Genomic DNA, 22,218 nt, shown 5'->3' with positions numbered 1-22,218 from the left:
TGTGTATCACTTTAAATTCTTAAGGGAGATGTCTCGCTTTGGATTAAAGTTGTTTCTATTAATTTTGTGAATCTCATAAGACGTTGTTTTATCGGCCAAGTTTCCGATATTTCTGTCTTCGTCAGGATTCTTCAATGCGCCATAAATCTCTATCTTCACATCCCCTCCTGAAGAAAGTAATGCAAAGCATTTTGCAACGTTTAAAATCCATTACACTCAGCTGGGTTTGAACACGTGATTATAGAATACAATCGCAAGCATGGTAAGAGCTGTACCACAGAAAATACTTCACCTCCATATGAAGTAAAATATATACAGAAGGAAGAGAGTTCGGCCGACACTGTGGATCGGGTTCCAGATGGAAAGAGCATTCCCAGCGCGCCAAGCTGAGGGTCCTGGGTTGGATTCTCGGTGCCGAAACGAGTTGTTCTCTGTTATTAAGTATCTAAGTGATGACTACATAAAGTCATTGCCATTCAATAGAGGACGGCGAGGTCCTCTAATAAGAACATGTGTGTCAATGTTAACAGTTCTCTGAAATTCTTGTTGGAATGGCCATAAAAGTCATTCAAATATGCGCTTCAGCATACGTGACATATATGTCTATTGAAGTCCAATGTTCGGAAAAGTCCTCACAACATTTACAATCAGATCTCATGCTTAACTGGGGGAGGTGCGACTATATAAATTCTTGTAACAAAGACAGCAGACCAGGTTTAGCGTGGCTAAGACTGGGGGCATGGAAGGGTATTAAAATTTTCAACGAAGAAGGAGAGAGCCTTTGTCCACTGTGCGGGGGAAAAGGACTCCTGGAGACATATTTTATTGCAGTGTGTCGAATCGGAACATATTCGGAGAAAATATCTACCACCCTCGATGCTAAGTCAGAATAGGAGTTCGCTTGCATGTCTTGACCTCATGGGGAATAGAGAATGCGAACAAAAGACTGGATTGTTCCTCTAGTATGCGAGACAGATTAGAACTTCAGCTGTTGAAGTTTGTGATGCGAACTGACGAAGGGATACTCAATTATACACTTTTATGCCTGTTTAGGTTAGGATATATTATATAATGTGTTTTGTTTGTGCCATTTTCATTTTAATCTGTGTGTTCTTAATAAATCCATCTATCTAAAAAAAAAATGCAGGTAGCAGGCCATTACGATAGAAAAGGAGGAGAGTTCGGCCGACGTTATGGATCGGATTCCAGCATAGCTCAGATGGAAAGAGCACTCAGCGCGCCAAGCTGAGGGTTCTGGGTTCGATTGCCGCTAATAAGTAAAATATATCTTTTTAAGACAAAACGAAAAAATAAATTATCAAGGAAAATGTATAGTTGTTTATGGCTTGTAGTATATGGTTTAAAAAATTCATTCAGAAAGGTGGTATTCAACTTTCAGTAGACGAATTGGAAAAGCGAAAGGCTCAAACGAACAGCAGATATGTTTGTATTTATTTTTATTTTATTGGGTTATTTTACGACGCTGTATCAACATCTAGGTTATTTAGCGTCTGAATTATATGAAGGTGATAATGCCGGTGAATGAGTCCGGAGTCCAGCACCGAAAGTTACCTAGCATTTGCTCGTATTGGGTTGAGGGAAAACCCCGGAAAAACCTCAACCAGGTAACTTGCCCCGACCGGGATTCGAACCCGGGCCGCCTGGTTTCGCAGCCAAACGCGCTGACCGTTACTCCACAGGTGTGGACTATGTTTTGTATGGAGATATTCTGAACTTACAGTATATCAGGTATTTTTACAAAACTAAATGAAGAAGCAAATAAATAAAGACGTAAATGATTATAATGTAACGAAAATAGTATTTTTCTAACTACTGAACTAAGCCACATAATTAACTAGAAACAATGGTTATGTGCTATGCATTAGGTTACATTTTTTTAAAATGACAACAAAAATTAAGTTTAATATTTTACAGTTCAAGTTTTCGTTATGAAGTTGTTAATACTGTATATTTTATTTCAGTACATAATACTCATAAAAGAGGTCATGCAATACAACTGTGACATTACCTCTTTGCAATTACCAAGCTCTAAATTGCATAACAGTAAGTAATTAGGGGAAAGTCGGATAGTATCGGACATCGGGTAGTATCGGACAGTGCGTTTCTTTCATCTACCAGCATATGGTAGTACCTGAATGACATGGTTACGTTTCTATATGCAACATCACAGAAACGTAACCATGTCAATCAGGTACTATCATCGTGTGGTAGATGAAAGAAACTCACTGTCCGATATTACCCGATGTCCGATACTACCCGACTCTCCCCTAATGTTTATATTTTATTAACTAACTTTATGGCGTTTTATTTTTTTCCCCCACTTTATTCTTGATGTGGACCAAATAAATACCATTCGAAGTTCTGAGTTTCCCTAGACTATTTTTTCTAGCAAATAACGTTACTTTTAAATTTTCAAAAGCTCTCAGTATTACCTATGATAATTATCTTACGTACGTTCATGAGTTTTCTAAAGAATTTGGATAACAGAATGGTAGAGGACATCGCAGAATGTTTACATTCTTAGCATAATAGCAATATAGATAACGCAATTGTTTATATTAAAAGCGCGATTAAGTAAAACCCATAATAGTATTTTATGTAATTTCTGTGTGAAGTGGGCATTTTTGTAGAAGGGGAAATATTCTCAACACAAACAATAGGCAAGTGCATAGCTATATATTTTAATTTATTACCATAACGAAGAGACACATTTCGTATAAAAACTATTCTGTCTCATAATAAAAACATATCCTACAATTTTATAAGAGAACGAAGTCCTTAGTAGGCCACAGTAGGTCATGGGCCGATTTTAACACTAATAGTAATAGTATTCTCTTTCTATGGCAATATGTATTGTAATATGTATGTAATGTTTTTATTATGTATTTTTATAATAAACGTACATGTAAGAAAATTGAGTAGGCCATGAAGTGTGCGATAATAGCATATTATGAAACAAGTATATAATGTTAAACTTCAGTGCAGGATATTATAGATTAATTAATTTGTCCTACAGAATAATATCTGTAATATTGACAATTAATATTTGAGGAGAAAAATTCGCTACGCCGAATTCAATCCACAGTACCTATTCGGCGTAGCTCAGTGGTCAGAGCGCTTGGTGCGTAGAACCAAGGACCTGGGTTCGATCCCCGGCGCCGGAGCGAATTTTTCTCCTCAAATATTAATTGTCAATATTACAGATATTATTCTGTAGGACAAATTAATTAATCTATAATATTCTCATAGCTGCAGTGCATATGTCTGTACAGATTACTGTGCACTTAACTGCGGAATCCCGGCTAAACAAGTCACTCAGCTGAGTGCGCTCCTAGTATAATGGCAGTTGACATTGGACATATACGTCAATGCATATGCCTAACTTGGAGTCAGGCCACAATGGGAAATATCGAACGAGGAAGATTCGATCCGGTACTTTGGATTGAATTCGGCATAGCTCAGTGGTCAGAGCGCTTGGTACGTAGAATCAAGGACCCGGGTTCGATCCCCGGCGCCGGAGCGAATTTTTTTCCTCAAATATTAATTCAGTGCAGGAGTCAATGTTTAGGAAAGAGTAGAGCCGTTTCCTAATATTTTGACGAATGCAATAACTGTATAGCATTATAAATGTATTTTGTACGTTATTTTAAGACTACAAAGTTATAAAACAATAATAAAAAAAAAAGAAATAGCATCACATTTGTAATGATAATATCGTGGTCTATGAAGACAGGCGTTGCTACAAAAACAATGGTGAATTAAATATTATTTCATGGCAAATAATTTCAAAATATTAACTTTAAGCAATCCCAGCATTAAAAAGCACTTGTTATGACGCTATAAATAGGGCATAATTGGCCTAATTCTGACACTGGTGCCAGAAAAGGTTATCTAGCAACTAGGCCCTACTATTCCATGACGTCATCACCGCCTTCACAAAATATTTTTTATAACAACGTATCTGTAAGAAAAAGCTTCAAAACAACAACAAAATAACATTTCCATAGAAACGGTTATTTAGCAAGTGTTATTACTTCATATCCAATACTTACGTATCTACTACGTCATAACATTACATTTTGTAAATTTGTAACAGTTTCTTTTACATATTTTAACGCCAGAATAGGATAAAACGTTGTATGTAATACGTGTGTAATCTTCTTTATAAACATTTCAAATAATAATTAACGGAGACATTTTAATTAAAACCAGACTCTTCTTGTAAGAAGTATGAATGAATGTATGTGAGTTGATTACTTGACTGAATGAAATCTTAAAAAAAATACTTTGCGTGAGAAGAGGTAAAGAAATATTTTTTCTTTGAGCTTTTACGCGTTAAAAATGTTTCACGTGAATATTTTCCAAATCCATGTGATACCGAAATTACAGATCCACAGCAACTGTTTTTAATATGGTCCTTTTGTATAAAGGTATATAAATCACTGAAATAAACAATCATCAAAATACATTTCACTCTTTAATTAGTATGCAATTGTTATTGCTGGAATTGCCTGTATAAAAGAACGACATCCCGATTGGCTGGGTGATTTCTTTCATAAAATGCTGCGCTATACAAACTGTTAAAATATAGAATGAAATGAGAATGGATTCGCTAACATAAATAACCATAGGTCACGCACTCCATTACTAACACTAGCACCGCTATTCCTAGCATTAGTTTCTTTGAACCACTACACAAAGCAAATGTTTAGCCTAGTATTTCACAGCTTTAAGTCTCTTCATAATTAGGACTATACTTACTGTAACAGGGAAATTAAGTATTTTATGTTTCCAAATGTAGTGAAATAAATAAAAAAAGAGGCCCCCTGCAGACACTATAATGAAAATTCCTTCTTTATAAACGTGTTATTACTAAAATGATTATACTTCTTTTGGAATGCATCCCTATACCGTAGCGCTATATTATCCTCGAAAGATGAACACTCATCTCATCCTCTAAGAATGTAGTACAAACATTTACAACCAATCTTACGACTCTTATATGTTTCCTTTCGTCTTGGTAATATAAAGGAAGTGTTACAAATATGGAATACCATTTTGTTTTTCGTTTTGGAACTTTCATTTTTTTTTTTGGGTTATTTTACGACGCTGTATCAACATCTAGGTTATTTAGCGTCTGAATGATATGAAAGTGATAATGCCGGTGAAATGAGTTTGGGGTCCAGCACCGAAAGTTACCCAGCATTTGCTCGTATTGGGTCGAGGGAAAACCACGGAAAAAACCTCAACCAGGTAACTTGCCCCAACCGGGATTCGAACCTGGGCCACCGGGTTTCGCGGCCAGACGCGCTGACCGTTACTCCACAGGTGTGGACGGAGCCTTCATGTTTTGAATACTGAACATAACGTACCATCGTCCTGTTTACTGCTGAATATCTCTGTGAATGGTACACCGGACTTAGGCCCGATTGTATAAACCATTTAATCTTAGATCAGAGGTTAAATTGATCCTTGTTTCAGCTGAACTTGGAATTTTGTGTTCTATAAAGTCTAATCTGAGATTAATTTGTCTCAAACTAAAGTCAACTTTGACTCAAGAAATTTCTCCGATTAAGTTAGATGATCCAAGTTCAGTTAGGCCTATTTCTTTTCTGTTTGAAATATACGAGCGACAGATTGTGCAATTAAAATATCCATTATTATTAATATTACTAGATATGATAGGTACATTTATATATATTTCTTTCAATTTCTTGCCTTAATACACAAACAATCTTATATTTTATAAGGCTCTATCATGTTCAGCAGTATCTAATAACATAACCTATAATTATATTATGTTTGTAACAACCATTAATTATTAATGGATATGATAGGTACAGCTGTCAAAAAAAAAAGTGGCCGCTCTCCTGGAACAAAGTTCCCTTCGGGTATCTTCGCTATAATTCGGAGACAGGCGATGTTACATGTTGTTGGACCACGTTGCCTGATATCTACATTTATAATTAAAGTATTCTGTGTTACCTGCTAGCGTAATGGTAGCGTTCAGGCCTCTTATTCATGAGGTCCTGCGTTCGACTACAACCTCGTGCTTTTTATGTTCTTTTTTTGTTATGTTTTTGAGAGAGACAAACTATACATAATGGCTCCTTTCTCTTTTACGATTATTTTAGTAATTAACATCAGGTTCATTAATATATTATGCCATGACTTTATCATTATGATATTGTGGCTGCAAATGGAAAGAAAAAAGATTTTATTCTCAATAAAAATATCTTTCGTGGCATAAACAAAACAAATTTACTGGCGTCGGCCTTAAAACATTCAAACAATTAAGCGTTCAAAAAACAAAACAAAAAGCCACAATTCAATATTTAGTCTATCTTCCTCTTATCTCGATCATCTTGTAGTCGAGTGGGCATGGAATCGACTAGTCTTTGCAAATAGCGACTGTTCTTAGACACGATATTCCAGGCATTCTGAACATACCCACATACATAAGTGTTCTGTCCATGGGCAGGTCTTTCATTGCAAACCCAGCAATCTCCAATCTTTCCTATTTTCTGCTTTCCTCTTAGTCTCCGCATATGATCCACATATCCTAATGTCTTCTATTATTCTTTTCAACCAGAGACCCAACCAATTCCTTTTTCTCCTTCTAATCAGTTTCAGCATCATTCTTTCTTCACTCACTTTTTCAAACACAATTTTATTTCTTATTCTGTCTGTCCACTTCACACGCACCGTTCTTCACCACATCCACATTTCAAATGCTTCAATTCGTTTCTCTTCATTTCGTCGTAATGTCCATGTTCCTTCCCCATACAATGCCACACTCCACACAAAGCACTTCGCTAGTCTCTTCCTTAGTTCTTTTTCCAGAGGTCCGCAGAATATCCTTCTTCTTCTATTAAAAGCTTCCTTTGTTCATGTTTGCAGTTTTTCTTGGGAAGGATAGGCCTAAATGCGGTAACATCCCGTTGCTTTCCGCACACCACTATCTCTTTCGCATCTTATTAAATTCCAGGGGACCCAAGCATGGAGATGAGGAGAGTGGATTTGACTAATTGGGCCCTCCGGACTTCACCGAAAGTCACGGCAAGGGTTAAATATTAATTCTATCATGATGTTTGACCCGATCAGAGACCGGGAAATCTCAATTAGCCTTTGCCCCCCGCATCCTGGACTAGCTTCTACGAATCATCAGAAAATCTTAGAGTGTGATTGGGCCTATTTTTCCGAAAATGTTTCCACACTTTTGCCCTCGTAGCTCAGCGGACGAACGTCGAAATTTAGATGTCAACGTCTCAGGTTCAATTCCTCGTTACTCCTTTTCATTTTATTGTGGTTCAAGATAGTATAATGTAATAATACAAAAAGAAAAATTAATGCCAGTATTATGCAACTGGATTTTTCCAAACCTAATATTAAATTTATGTTATTTATATCGCTAAAGAACGATTACAATATAAATAACTAGAATATTATTTATACAGTATCACTAAAGAACGATAACAGAATATAAATGATAAATATCGGTTTGTTTAATTAATATAAGATATTATATAATACTCATTTAATTATCTAAATAAAATAACCTATTTTACAAAGAAAGATGGTTATTTGTGTTATAATAATTACTTACATAAAATACAGATTATTTATATTGCGAAAGAACAATAACAATATAAATAACTTGAATATTATTTTATAATGCTAATGAAGGAAAACAGAATAAAAATGATAACTTGAATATTATCTATATCGCTAAAGAACGATAACAGAATATAAAAAACGTGAATATTATTCATATCGGAATTTCACAGATTTATTACAGATATATTTAAGAAATTGTAGAAGAATAGTAATTAGTAACAGTGTCCTATTTATTCTTCTTGGAGCCAAATTTGTAACTTTTAAAAGTGTGGTTACTATGTTGAAGTGTATGTGTTGTAACGGATGCTTCATTTGTTATGTATGTGAGTCAGTTATGTGATGCTTGATGTCGTCGCAATGTCGTAATTATAGTTTGATTGTGTTTGTGTGACTATTGTGTATTAATTTATGATGTATGGTACGGAAGGCTGCGTATTTGTGTTATAGAAGTGTTACGTATGTGTGTTGTTAATGTTTTTGTATGTTTCAAATTGATACCTGATATTTATTTTGCAATCGCAATGCCTAATTTACGGTTTGTTTATGTTTTGTTTACATCGCGTAAGCTAATTTAATTTTCTTTTCTATTTCTCTTTATGCTTATCTTTTTTGTGTAAGAAACTATAGCCCTAACATACATATGTAAAATAGGGCTAACCCCCATTGGAGATACAATAATAATAATTGTTATTCATAGCGTTATAAAACGATAACAGAATACAAATGATGACTTGAATTTTTTTCATATCTCTAAAGAACGATAACAAAATATAAATAACGTGATATCCATAAAGAACGATAACTGAATATAAATGATAATTTGAATAGCATTTACATCGCTAAAGAACGATTAAAAAATAAAATGAAAACTTGAAGAAGGCCCGAACCCACAACCTTTGAATCATTAAACAAGCACTCTACCGCTGGCCTACGAGGCGCAGACGTGGAATACTTTCATAGTTCGGGAACTGCTTGTACAAGCACATGCATCGTGTAACATCGCCGCGACCCGAAGTGGACTTTGAAAATATTCGCTGTTCACGAGTGCGGCCACTTTTTTTTTTTGACAGCTGTACATTCATAAATTTTCAATTAACTGTATTACTGAACGAAAATTGTTGTTTTATAAAGCTTTATTATGTTTAGCAGTATCAAACACCATAACATGATAACAACTCTGAGAACAGTCAACCTTCTTCTTATTGTCCGCCATTATTTACATTGCACAAAAAACCAGTGTCTCCAACAGAGTGTACGGAAAGTCGCCGAAAAGTAGTTGTAAAGTCTCCAGATTTCCGATTATCAACAAAGAAAGATTACATTTTGTCACTATAGGGTGCTAAAAAGGTCACTAAATCCCTATTTAAGCAATATAAAAGCTAAAAGAAATTGTTGTTGAAAAAGAGTTAAAGTCGCTAGATTGGCAACACTGAACAAACCTGTCCGCGCATCACGTATTTCACCTGTTTATGCGATGTTGCCAAATCCTTTTCACGTGAACTTAGATTGCATTTGAACCAAGGTAATTTGATCGCAGAAAAGTTTTATACAACAGAAGAAGTGTCTGAACTCGGTTCACTTTTCGATCTTCGATCAAAGTTCATCTTTAGTCAGGGAGTTTTATACAATTGGGCCTTAGACGTTCGTAAGATGTCACAAAATACATGAAAAAAAAATTTCTTCAAAATCAAACATATCTCCTTCATAAAAATGGAGGTACAAACATAGAACACTATTAACAAGTTACAAGAATAACAAAATTGCTAAGTCAAAATGGCCTCTACTAAGAAAAGCTACTACAAAGCAATTGAAATTTGTAGCCTACTATTCCTATTTGCAATTATCACAATCAACTTGTGTACACATATCGCACATTTCGCACATAACCCATTCTTCTCCCTTTGCATCATCAGAAAACTTTCCTTCACAGAACAAGCATTCAGGATTTTTATTACAACTTGTTTTCCCAACCGTAATATTGAATCCAGATGGACTGTCTCTTACCTACTTTCTTGAACTTGTTTTATGGCTTCTTGCATTGCATTTCATTCTACTGTTTTATAAGTTTATTGTAAGGTGAGGTTTTCCTTCCTCCAACAGGTACCATCACTAGTTAACGAAACAGAAAACTAGGGTATAAATATGGAATATTAATAATACTAGTAGCCACTGGAGTGGTTCGGTCGGTTAAGGCGCTTGCCTACCGATCTGAAGTTGCGCTCGGGCGTGGGTTCGATCCCCACTTGGGCTGATTTCCTGGTTTGGTTTTTTCCGAGGTTTCCCCCAACCGTAAGGTGAATGCCAGGTAATCAATGGCGAATCCTCGGCCTCATCTCGCCAAATACCATCTCGCTATCACCAATCTCATCGACGCTAAATAACCTGGTAGTTGATATAGCGTCGATAAATAACCAACAACAAAATAACATTACTAGTATTTCATATTTGTAACACACTGATGTTGCAAGTCATAACCTCAAAACTTATCATAATTTTAAAACGAAGTCAATTAAACATACATTGCTATAAACGTACCTTATTTCTCTTCAACAATATATATATATATGTATATATAAAATTAATATTTATAACATTGAGGAATAACAGTGTATTATACAGGGACATCATTTTATTTTTACTTCAATTTTTATTGTACCTGAGTTTTTCAATGGATTTCACTCCCACCCCTTCTACTAAGGAAGTTCCAACTCCACACAGAACCAAGACCGCAGATAGTAAGCAGTACTGAGTTACTGAGTATAGTACTTTCCAGAAATATGTTCGCCTTTTCCAGTGACGAAAGAGCTTTCAATATTGAATCATATTTTCGCACAGGTACTGTCCGTTTGCCTACGTCGCATCCCGATTTCCCCCACCTGCTTCTGCTCGCCCCTCTGTAAAAGCTGGGCTGTCTTAGCTCTTTTCTGAAAACATTAATTTCTCTTAGGAATTGGACGTTTACGTAATATTATACAGCTGTTTAATTTAACTTAAATAAAAGGGCCTCGTTAAGTAATTAACTGTCACGTGATTTCCTCCCTTTCTACAATCCTGCGGCATAACCACTTGGACGGACAGTAGATAGCATGTCTGAGTAATTTTATATTTTCGGGTCGGGCAGAAGTGAAGATTGAATTCACAGTACGTAGAGTAGGTACAGAATTATTTCAACATGAGTTACTAGTACGAAAGACGAAACAGGCAATTGGAATTAGATGCAATAGTCTATAGTGCGATAATATGCACAAAAGAACTGAAGCCTGTATCGAAATGAACGGCCACCATTTTCAAAATTGTGTTTAAATATTCATATTATGATTATTTTTCAATTTAACTTCTTTCTCTATATTGTACGCTAATGTGCTGTAGACAGTATACACTGCATAATGAATGCGTTCGCATGGATAACTCACTTCGTGAGTAAAAACACTTATTCTTAATACAGTACTGTACTTTGATTAAAGAAAAACCTAATGAAAATTATCAAACACAAAATCGCGATATTTCCTAGTTTACGTAAATGGATGAACTACTTTTTTTCCATCCTATACCTAGTAGAGTGATTTGTGTTTTACGCCAGTATCATCGAACTCAGTCTTGGAGGGGGGAGCAAGCGGTGTTTCCGGTTCTCTAAAGGTATAGAGAGGTTAATATTAAAAATGTTAGTAAAAATAAAATGATGTCCCTGTACAAGAAAAGAACTTACCGCCAAAATTTTCTCGAAAGCGTAGATAAACATTTCAACAGTTCATCTTGTAATTAAAGGATTCAGAACTATAGTGGGCCAAGTGCCATTTATTAAAAACATAGAAAACAAGGGTTAAAATTAAGTTATCACCATAATTCAAAGGAAACATATGGCAAGTAATATAAAGCATACACATTAAAACTAAATGATATGTCAATCTTCATTAAACTATGGTATTCACTTAACTTTAAGCCTTGCTTTCTCCGTTTTTAATAAATAGTGCTTGGCCCACTATGGCTCTAAAGCCTTCAATTGCAAACTATCACATTCCCGCGAAAGAGAGTATCAGTGCTCAGTAATTTGGAAGGCTTCCGCTAGACTACAACACGTCTCACGTCGTATATCACACTACTTCATATTTGTACCCCAATTTCATATTTGTAACATTTCCTCTAATGCAAGGAGTTGCATTTGCATTGCTAAGATATGAAGTACCCGAATTAAAGAGTGACAGATAATGCAGTCACTTTTTTCTACTCTATTTTTAAGATTAAAATCTGAGCCTATTGCAAATTAAAACATGACAACTTTACAAGGGCAGTGGTACTAAAACAGGACATTTAAATTAAACATTAGAGATCATATCTTTGAATAAGAAGGTAACAAGACAAGTGTTCGATGTTATTTTAGTACATACTATTCCTCGACCGCTTTTATCATAAACAAATAATATTTATTACCTATCATAAGTACACACAACCTGCTTCCTTTGGCTAGTGTGCATCAGCTTAAGCACATGCACTTGTAACACGCAGTGGATAAATAAGCTTCACACTACAAGTACCAGAGCAGCTCATAGTTGTAAAGGAAGTGTAATATAACAAGTGTAGGCGGAAGTACGCCCTTTTCTGCTGATTACGTCACGAGCCAGACAGCCAACTAAACCGGTAACACTTGTGCTTCCTTTAATTATGTTGCCATGGTGACCTGCCGCCGGTGACAAACGAAAGTGCTACCTGAACGACAGTTGCTAATATGTACTTGCACAGCTAAAACAAGATCACTGCTAAAGTGGGGCATACATGCACTTAATATCATCTACTGTCTATGCTGTCATTAATGTATTTTTTTCATTTGTTTTATCACGCTTACATATGCATTCATTCACTTATTTAACATAATTACATACTTATTTCACCATTTTAAATATTTTTAGTCACTCATTCATTAATTTAAGTGTTCAATTATTAATTCATATATCTTCTTCTTCTTTTTCTTCTTCACTTCAATGTATGGGCAATTGCCCGTTCCGGCTTCAAAGGTCGCTCCATCTTTTCATCGGTCGTCCCTGATCTCTTCGTCCTTTTGGTTTATAATTTATTGCTTTCTTGGGAAGTCTGTAGTCGTCCATTCTCTCTACATGTAATTTCCAATCTTGTCTGTAATTGTCTATTTTATCAATAAGTGGGCATACTCCTAGTTCCTGCCTAATATCTTCATTTCTAATTCTATCCAATCTCGTGCATCCTTTTACTTTCCGCAAGAATATCATGTCTGCCGCTTGTATTTTACTAACTTCAGGTTTTGTTGCAACCCAACTTTCACTTCCATATAAAAGAGTAGGGACTGTCATTACATTGTAGAATTTCATTTTTGTTTCCTTTCTGCTTTTATTCTTCAAAGTTCTATTAATTGTGCCACATACTGTCTGGAATGATTGTAATTTTATTTTTACATCATTATCCTTTTTGTAACTTACATCACACTACTTCATATTTGTACCCCACATTACTTAAAATTTGTTACTTGTTCTACTGCTTTATTATCTATTTCAATCTTAGATCTCACAATATTTTTACCTTGAAATGCTCTTACTTTTGTTTTTCTATTTGATATGTTAAAGTTATGCTTCTGGCGTATTTTATTTATAAAATAATGTTATAAATTTCAATCAAAGACAACTATCTGCAAATGTTTATTTGCTACATGAATATAAGGTATATAAACGTTTTCGCCTTGTGGGGCATCATCAGATATATTAAAATTATGTGATCTGAACTTAGATTAAATTAGATTTATAAAAGCAAATACGAACAGTGTGTAATACTGGGTGATAAAATTTCATGAGTTATATGTATACTAATTGTAATAAGAAATAAGATAAACATTTGCAGATAGTTGTGTCTTTGATTGAAATTTATAACATTATTTTATGACATTACTAGATACATCTGAAATATAAAATGAATTGCACAAAAATATTTTATTTAGTTCATATACTGATTTTTGTAGTTTTGTTTCAGTATCTTGTATTACAATCATATCATCGGTAAATATCAGAATATTAATTTTTATTCCTCTATCAATTAAAATTCCATTAATTCATATATTTATTCATTTAATCTTCTTCTTCTTCTTTGACATTCCTCTTTTAGGGTTTAGTCTTCTGTTTCCAAAATTGCCGGTTATTCCAGTCTCCTATTTGCAGTCCACGTTCTTCCATAGCATTAGCTATGTGAGATTTCCATTTCATAGCTGATCTTCCTCTTCTTCTCTTACCTTTCGGAGAGTACTGTAAAATTTGTTTCTGACATACGCTCTACATGTCCGTACCATTGGAGTTGTTTGTTTTTCAACTTTTTTGTTACTGAACAATTAATTTCCATTTTGTCCCAGATATGTTGCGTTTTTCTCTGTCTTGTCTTGTAAGTTGTAAACTTCTCATAATATCCAATTCCAGAGTTCTTATTCTATCTCTTGTTTTTTGTGTAATTGGCCACATTTCCGCCCCATACAACATTACATTTTCTACTATACCTTGAAACATCATTTTTTTACTACCTTTGATATGTTCTTCCTCCATAATAATCCAAGTAATATTTTTGTGGCCTGTTTACCTAAAGCGATTTTACTATCTATATCCTTTTGACATGTTCCTGTTGAGGTTATATGTGTACCAAGATATTTAAAACTATCACATTTTCTTATTATTTCATTATAACTATGTTGGAAACTTCCTTTCCTATACACAGATATTCTGTTTTGTTATAATTAATATTTGGACCCCATTTACGATATTCTTCATCAATTTTCCTGACCATATATTCCATATCCTCTTCATCTTGTGAAAATATTACCTGGTCGTAGGCAAATAACAATGAATGTAGTGTATTGTCTCCTATTCATTTATTCACTTATTTATATATTCATTCATTTATTTACTTATTTTACTCGGTCATTGTAAAAAGGAACTAAGTCAATTCTTGACGAAATGGACAAGTTAATGAATTTTTTTTAGTTTTCTGTATTAAATACATATGAATCAAATCAATTATACACTTTTAACCTAGTATTAATTTTCAGTTGTTATTTAACGACGATGTATCAACTAGGTTTACTAGGTTATTTAGCGTCGATGAGATTGGTGATAACGAGATGATATTTAGCGAGATGAGGCCGAGGATTCGCCATAGATTACCTTGAATTCACACTACGGTTGGGGAAAACCTCGGAAAAAACCCAACCAGTTAATCAGCCCAAGCGAGAATCGAATCCGCGCCCGAAAGCAACTTCAGACCATCAGGCAAGCGTCTTAACCGACTGAGCCACGCCGGTGGCTCCTAGTATTGGAGAGTGATGCATAATCACAACAAGAAATTAACTCCAATTATTTTAAGTTAGTGAAACAGTTTTATTCGATTATCACAATACTGAAAGAAAAGTAAAAATTCGTAAATTATGTTTCATTTAATGACACTCGCAAATGCCGAGGTTATGCCAGCGTCCCCAGGGTGTCGCAATTTTGACCTGCAGAAGTTCTTTTACATGCCAGTAAATGCACTGACATGAGCCTATCGCATTTAAGCACACTTAAATGCCATCGACCCCATCGACCTGTGCCTGGATCGAACCCGCAACCTCGGGCACAGAAGGCCAGCACTCTACCGACTGGCCACCCAGGGCGATTGAAAGAAATGAATTAGTGCTTTTAATAATGACCGATTTATTCGTTCCGTTCCGTTTCGTACCATTTCATATTTTACTTATTTTTATTATTCATTCATTGATTAATTGATTGAATCATTCATTCATTCATTCATTCTCCTAATCCTTATTTATTCAATTTATTGTCACGAGTTAAGTAGAGTTGAAATTTTAAAGCCACGATGTAAAATTTGTCCCATATTGAAGACATGTATTTTAGTTTCGGACACAAAAATATTGGTTTTCAATGGATCAAGACTGAACAAACATGGTGATGCTCGAGCAGAAGTATATATTTCAAATGTTTAGTTTCTTTTGTATGAGCAGGGTAAAATTCCATCACTTTGAAACAAGAAATCAAGGCAATATATATGGCACAAAAAACCTCCTCTTTAGAAATAATAGCCATATTTCCATAATCTGCCCGTGACGAACCGTTGAGTTTCAAATGGCTTATCTCAGTCGTTGGTGTGAGAGTACTAAAAAGCAAAAGTTACTATTTGGTTGTATTCATTCCAATGCTCTAGTGACTGCTGTGTAAGGCGAGAATTTAGGCATAACTTTTTTTACACATTTGTAGATATACTTTTGCTATCCCTCTTCCCCCTTGCCGTGAAATGTGACGTTGCATAGAGGCAGAAGTGTAATAAAAGATCAGTATTCCAAATGATTCGACTGCAGACATACAAGCAAAAGTATCACATAAATTATCAGTCTCAACCAAAAAAGCAGAAACAAAAAAGATAATGAAATTGCTTACCAATCAAAACAAAATTATTCATTTCCGGTGAATAAACTGTGGAGCACATGGAAATGAAACTGCAGATCTTCTGGCAACAACTCCCTTTCACAAGTTTCAGCAGTTCCACTACTTTGAACACAGATATTATATAGCCTAGGAGGAGAAAACGATGAGTGACTATTTTTTAGTTTATACAAAGACAAGAATGCAGTTGCATATCAATAGGTGTCCTTGGTTTATCGTTTTAGCAAATTTCGCATTTTTCTTGATATATTACCGATAATTATTGCAGTTAGAAAAGATAAAGTAAGTACAATTTCCATTTTAATATTTATGGAATCCTACTTAAAACTCTGGCCATTTTGGATAACAAAATCTAGCGGTATTTCAAGCAATAACCACCTGGAATTTTTTTTGGTTTTGGAAAAACTTATATGGAATCAAAATTTTACATAAGCTACTCCTAACATTCTGAGGCCTGACAGAGTACTTAAAAATAAAAATTATTCATTGTCAATACTACTACAAAATAAACATTCTGTACCACAACATGAAAAGAAAAACTCCGCAGTTGTTGATAAAGACTACTTTTCAATGGAGTGCCCTTGACATATCATCACCCAGAATAGGCTACAATCTCTAATGCGAAGCAAAAAAGAATGGAAAATATTAAAGCACTCCAGCATTATATTAATACTGCATGCAGTTAGCACAAGATGGTCGTAACAGGATGATGATGATAAAAATGTTTTATGTTTCCTCACTCATATAAAGAAACAAATATGTAGAATAGTTGGTGACACGGTTCGTTAATTCTATGAAAGCCTACTTAATTATTATGTGAAAAGATATATGCAATGAAAGAGCCTTGAAGTTCTGGTGTAATACGCACAATTCTCAGAATTCCATTTCTGATATTATTCTTTACAAATTTGTAATAAATAATAACATTCGACATAGCACATCATCGAACTAGTAGGTGTAGTTACAGCAGTAAGAATAGGAGGAGGATGAGGAGGAGGAGGAGTAGGAGTAGTTGTAGCAGCAGCAGCAGTAGTAGTAGTAGTAGTAGTAGTAGTAGTAGTAGTAGTAGTAGTAGTAGTAGTAGTAGTAGTAGTAATTATGCTTTTAAGTATAGTAGGCGTAGGAATAATACAAATAGTAGTAGTAGTAGTAGTAGTAGCTGTAGTAGTAGTAGTAGTAGTAGTAGTAGTTATGCTTGTAAGTATAGTAGGTGTAGGAATAGTACTAATAGCAGCAGCAGCAGTAGTAGTAGCTGTATTAGTAGTAGTAATAGTAATAGTAGCTGTAGTAGTAGTAGTAGTAGTAGTAGTAGTAGTAGTAGTAGTAGTAGTAGTAGTAGTAGATGGTCTGCTGGCTGTTGATGTGCTTGTCAATGAATACGGATTTAGTGAATCCACACTAGGCCAAAGAAGCTGAATACTCACAGCACAACGAACCATCATCATGCTTCTTCAAAAACAGTGGCTACATACATATGTGAAAAAGGAATACAAAACTACAAAATAATATTTTTTATTCATTTCCTCCTTCATCAGAATGTTTTGTGGCCAGATTTCTCTGCAGACTGACGTCTCGATTAACTTCGGAGATATCTCAGCAGGAAAATGCCTCCAAAGATCACAGAGGTCTTTGACGGACAAGTCAGGAAACAAAGTTTTCAATGAAATTTCGCATTTAAAGATTTGTAAGAAATCCACTGTTATAATCAATCATTTAGTTCAAATTAGAGAGTTCAGAACTATAGTGGGCCAAGTGCCATATACTAAAACCGTAGAAAACAATGGAAACATATAGCAAGTAATATAAAGTATACACATTAAAATTAAATGATATGTCAATCTTCATTAAACTATAGTATTCACTTAACTTTAACCCTTGCTTTCTCCGTTTTTAATAAATGGCGCTTGGCCCATTATGGCTATGAACCCTTCAATTATACGATGAAAGAGTAATGGAACGGAGAAAAATTCACTCCGGCACCGGGATTTGAACTCTTCAATTATCCTCATACAGGAACAATACACAGTCTACATATAATTTTGTACTTTTAGACTTTGGTGGTTCATTGTGCATCCTCAACTGGCGAATTCTCAATCCACACCAAACGATTTGTGCTAAGGTATCAAGGTTAAGAGCAGGAAATCAAGTTCGTACCTACATCGACCCACTCAGCGCGTTACCAGTAGACGAACGGGTGGAATACTATCAAATAATAATGTAACAGATATCAGACAAAATTATGTTAGTGAGTGATGAACTGATGACTAACATAGGGAAACTGAAAAATCCACAGAAAATTGTCAGCTGAGAACGCCGACAAGACAGGCTGATTGGTTAGACGACACGCCTCACTTAAAAATGCCTTTGAAGAAACCCGGAGATTCATTGTTGCTCTCACACAAGCCCGCCGTCGGTCCCTATCCTGAGCAAGATTAATCCACTTCCTATCATCAAATCCCACCTCCCTCAAATCTATTTTACTATTATCCTCTCATCTACGTCTCGGTCTTCCCAAAGGTCTTTTTCTTTCACGTCTCCCAACTAGCACACTACACGCATTTCTGGATTCACCCACATGTGCTACATGCCCTGCCCATCTCAAACGTCTGGATTTAATGTTCCTAATTACGTTAAGTGAAGACTGCAATGCGTACAGTTCTGCGTTGTGTAACTTTCTCCATTCTCATCTAACTTCATCCCTATTAGCTTCAAATATTTTCATAAGCCCTTATTCTCGAACATTCTTAATCTCTGTTTCTCTCTCAAAGTGAGAGTCTAAGTTTCACAACAATACAGAATAACCGGTAATATGTCACAACTAATACCATAAATAATTATATATTGACTTAAACAAGTGTCGCAATAGCCCATGAAGGGTCAAGGCCGAACAGACGGTTTCTGGTCTAAGGCGCAATTCACACAGAGAAGACATGGCTCGGACATGGGGAGGAAGCATGATGACTTTTCTAGTCTCTCCCATGTAAACAAACGTATCAATGCACACAGAGAAGACAGGATGGGGGCACACCACTTCGAAGTCAGCGCTTCGCCTCTTTCGAGTCACGAGTGGCCCTTGAAAGCGATACGTGGCGTCTGACTGTGAAAGAAAATTCACGCCGATTTTGAATTTGATATTCAATTTGTGAAGAGATGGTGTAATATTGTATATTTTATTTTTTATTTTCGTAGGTTATTTTACGACGCTTTATACTTTTTTAGGTTATTTAGCGTCTGAATGAGATTAAGGTGATAATACCGGTGAAATGAGTCCGGGATCCAGCACCGAAAGTTACCCAGCATTTGTTCATATTGGGTTGAGGGAAAATCCCGTAAAAACCTCAACCACTTAAATTTCCCCGACCGGGAATCGAACCCGGGCCATCTGGTTTCGCGGCGAGACGCTCTAACCATTAATATGGTATAGCAACATTGGTGGGACATTATATAAAAATTCTGGAAACTGTCGGGATACATGTTCAATTCTTTCATCACATCTTCTACTCCAAAATATCTGAGAACTCGCTTTGAATATCTTACAACTTTACGGAATCAACATAAGACTTTATTATCTATTCCTCGTTACCGTACCTCTTTCTATTCATTCTCTTTCTCCGTGTCAGTTTGTCCCCTATGGAACTCTTTACCTCGTCATGTCAGCGATTGCCGAACAGTTGATCAATTTTAATGAAGAATTAAAATTACATACCGGTACTTTTACATAGAATTGATTTGTGAGTGTTAGCCGAATTTAATAGGTTGTTCTATGTATTTGTATAAATTGTCATTTAGACCTATTATAAAGTGGCAATAGGATATAAATTGTAAATAATTATGTATCATATTTAGCCAATATTTCGTTATACAGTATGTAAGCTCCTTAATGTGCATGGTAACGATTTTGTATATAAATATTACTACGTTTTATTGTTTCCATGTATATGTTATATTTCACTTCTGGTAGTGTGGAAAAGAAGGTCCCATGGCCTTAACTCTACCAGAATAAAAAATAAATAAATACAAGCATAAATAAGTGCATAAGTGCATAAATAAATGTATAAATGAATGAATGAATGAATAAATGAATGAATACATTCATACATAAATAAGTAAATAAACTTGCATAAATAAATAAAGCAAATAGAACTAATTATTAGGTTATTTTACGACACTGTATCAACAACTCAGGTTATTTAGCGTCTGAATGATATGAACGTGATAATGCTGGTGAAATGAGTCCGGGATCCAGCACCGAAAGTTACCCAACATTTGCTCGTATTGAGGGAAAACACCGGAAAAAAAAAACTAAACCAGGTAACTTGCCCCGACCGGCATTCGAACCCGGGCCAAATAAAACGAATTAAATAAGATATGGCATATATTCTTTCCTTTTTCAAACAACTAAGGGTGCACAGAAATCTTATCAGTGTTTTTTAATATTACCAAATTGTACGAGAGACAGGGCATCCTCATCGTCTGAAGAAGACATTACGAAAGCTGTGCGACGCGCAAGTGTCGCAAGGTTTTTTGACTCTTCAGTATGCTTTGCTCACATCATGTCCGCGTCGTGTCTCCGCCCGACGTCCTAGCCACGTCCTGTCTACGTCTTCTCTGTGTGAATTGCGCCTCACGTTCACATGTCTCAGCAGAGGTGAACTGTCATCCAACCGGAACGGAGGTATCTTGTAGTTAGCACGATAATCCCCCCAACCGTTGTAGCTGGTTTCCGTAACAGGATTTCAATACCTATCGTATTCTCTAAACTCATAACGATTCTGGGACGGAACGAGTCCCATACACTGGCTTACATTTCATGAGAAAATTCCTTCCCATAAGGACTCCAACCATCGCGCATTCAGTAATACAAGTCGCATACATGGTGTCTTAGACCAAGACGCTACGGAGAGGAAGATACAGCTATCATAGGGGAATATATAACACTATCACAAATTTTAAGCTGTAAATTTTTTCATTATTTCATTTTGGGTCTTCGACGTTATTAGGCGTTTACAATTATGTAGTTATGAGAAATGTAAAATAAGTCTGTCAGGGAGAAATGTAGCATTCGAAGAAGGTACGCACAATTGTTCTACTTACCAAAATGATATTGTCATTAATGCTTTCAACTGCAAATGCCAATTTCCATGGTTATTTATCAATTCTGAACAACAGAGAGTTTATCAAGTGTCGGTAAAATTTCTGTTAATGAGACTTATTCTGAGGATTCATCGTGGATTGGCTAACATTTGCTTTATATTTGAGGAAATTTCGGAAAATATCTGACTATGTATCAGCCCAAAACGAGATTCGAACCAACAACCGAGAGCAGTCTCGGATCAGGTGACCAGCTTCTTATTTCTGAGGTACGTCTGGGACTAAATAAGCTATAATTACTACAAAACGACAAACATTAAATCATTATAAAAATCGTCTATCGTTTCCTACATTTCATTTTATGTTCATATATTAAGCTTGAACAAGAAAAACTAAGAAAGCACTTCAGGCCTTAGGAATAGCATTCGAAGGTTTAAAACATGTAAGGAGTATCATATTATTCGATTTAACAAATGTAAATTGGCCAGTAAAAATATAAATGGATGACTTGGGAAAATTCTCATGACCATCAGTTAAGTTTACACAAATACTGAGAAAATATTAGTTCATTTATGATAATTTTATGAACAAACACAGATGCATTAAAGATTTTCTAGACGAATACGATATAAGAGGTCATAAAATATAATTTTATTAGCCGTTTTTCTCTCCAAAGCACCGCAGGGACTCATAAAAAACCCTTTTCAAGTTTTACAACTGTGAGAATATTGACAGCTATGAATATCTATGACGTATTCTGTCACTAATGACCTTTTACTATTTCAAAGGAAGTCTTAAGTAAGGGTTACTTATAGTGGAGAAGACATTGTGAAAGCTATGAAGTTTGTCGAAGATGGTCGACGTGCATTCTTTTTGTGGTTTAAGGCCACCGTTGAAGTGTTTGAAAGCTTCCAAAGTGTCCTATGACGATACCGTGAACACGATACTCAGCATAGAAGAACCATCAGAGATCTACCGGGACATAATTTCATTTATACTAATATTTCTAATATTAACCTGGCTATATCTTTGGATTAACTGTTGAGAACCG

The 22,218-nt window shown here is 35.3% G+C and overlaps 1 long non-coding RNA gene across 1 annotated transcript in view; it reads right to left on the bottom strand.

Moving 5' to 3' along the window:
- Positions 1–22,218, bottom strand: part of LOC138702731 (uncharacterized) — a 702,815-nt gene that overhangs the window by 195,230 nt on the left and 485,367 nt on the right. The window lies entirely within an intron of this gene.

Source organism: Periplaneta americana, chromosome 7 (assembly GCF_040183065.1).
Source record: "Periplaneta americana isolate PAMFEO1 chromosome 7, P.americana_PAMFEO1_priV1, whole genome shotgun sequence".
Lineage (NCBI taxonomy): Eukaryota > Metazoa > Arthropoda > Insecta > Blattodea > Blattidae > Periplaneta > Periplaneta americana.
This window is presented reverse-complemented; position numbering and strand designations above follow the sequence as displayed.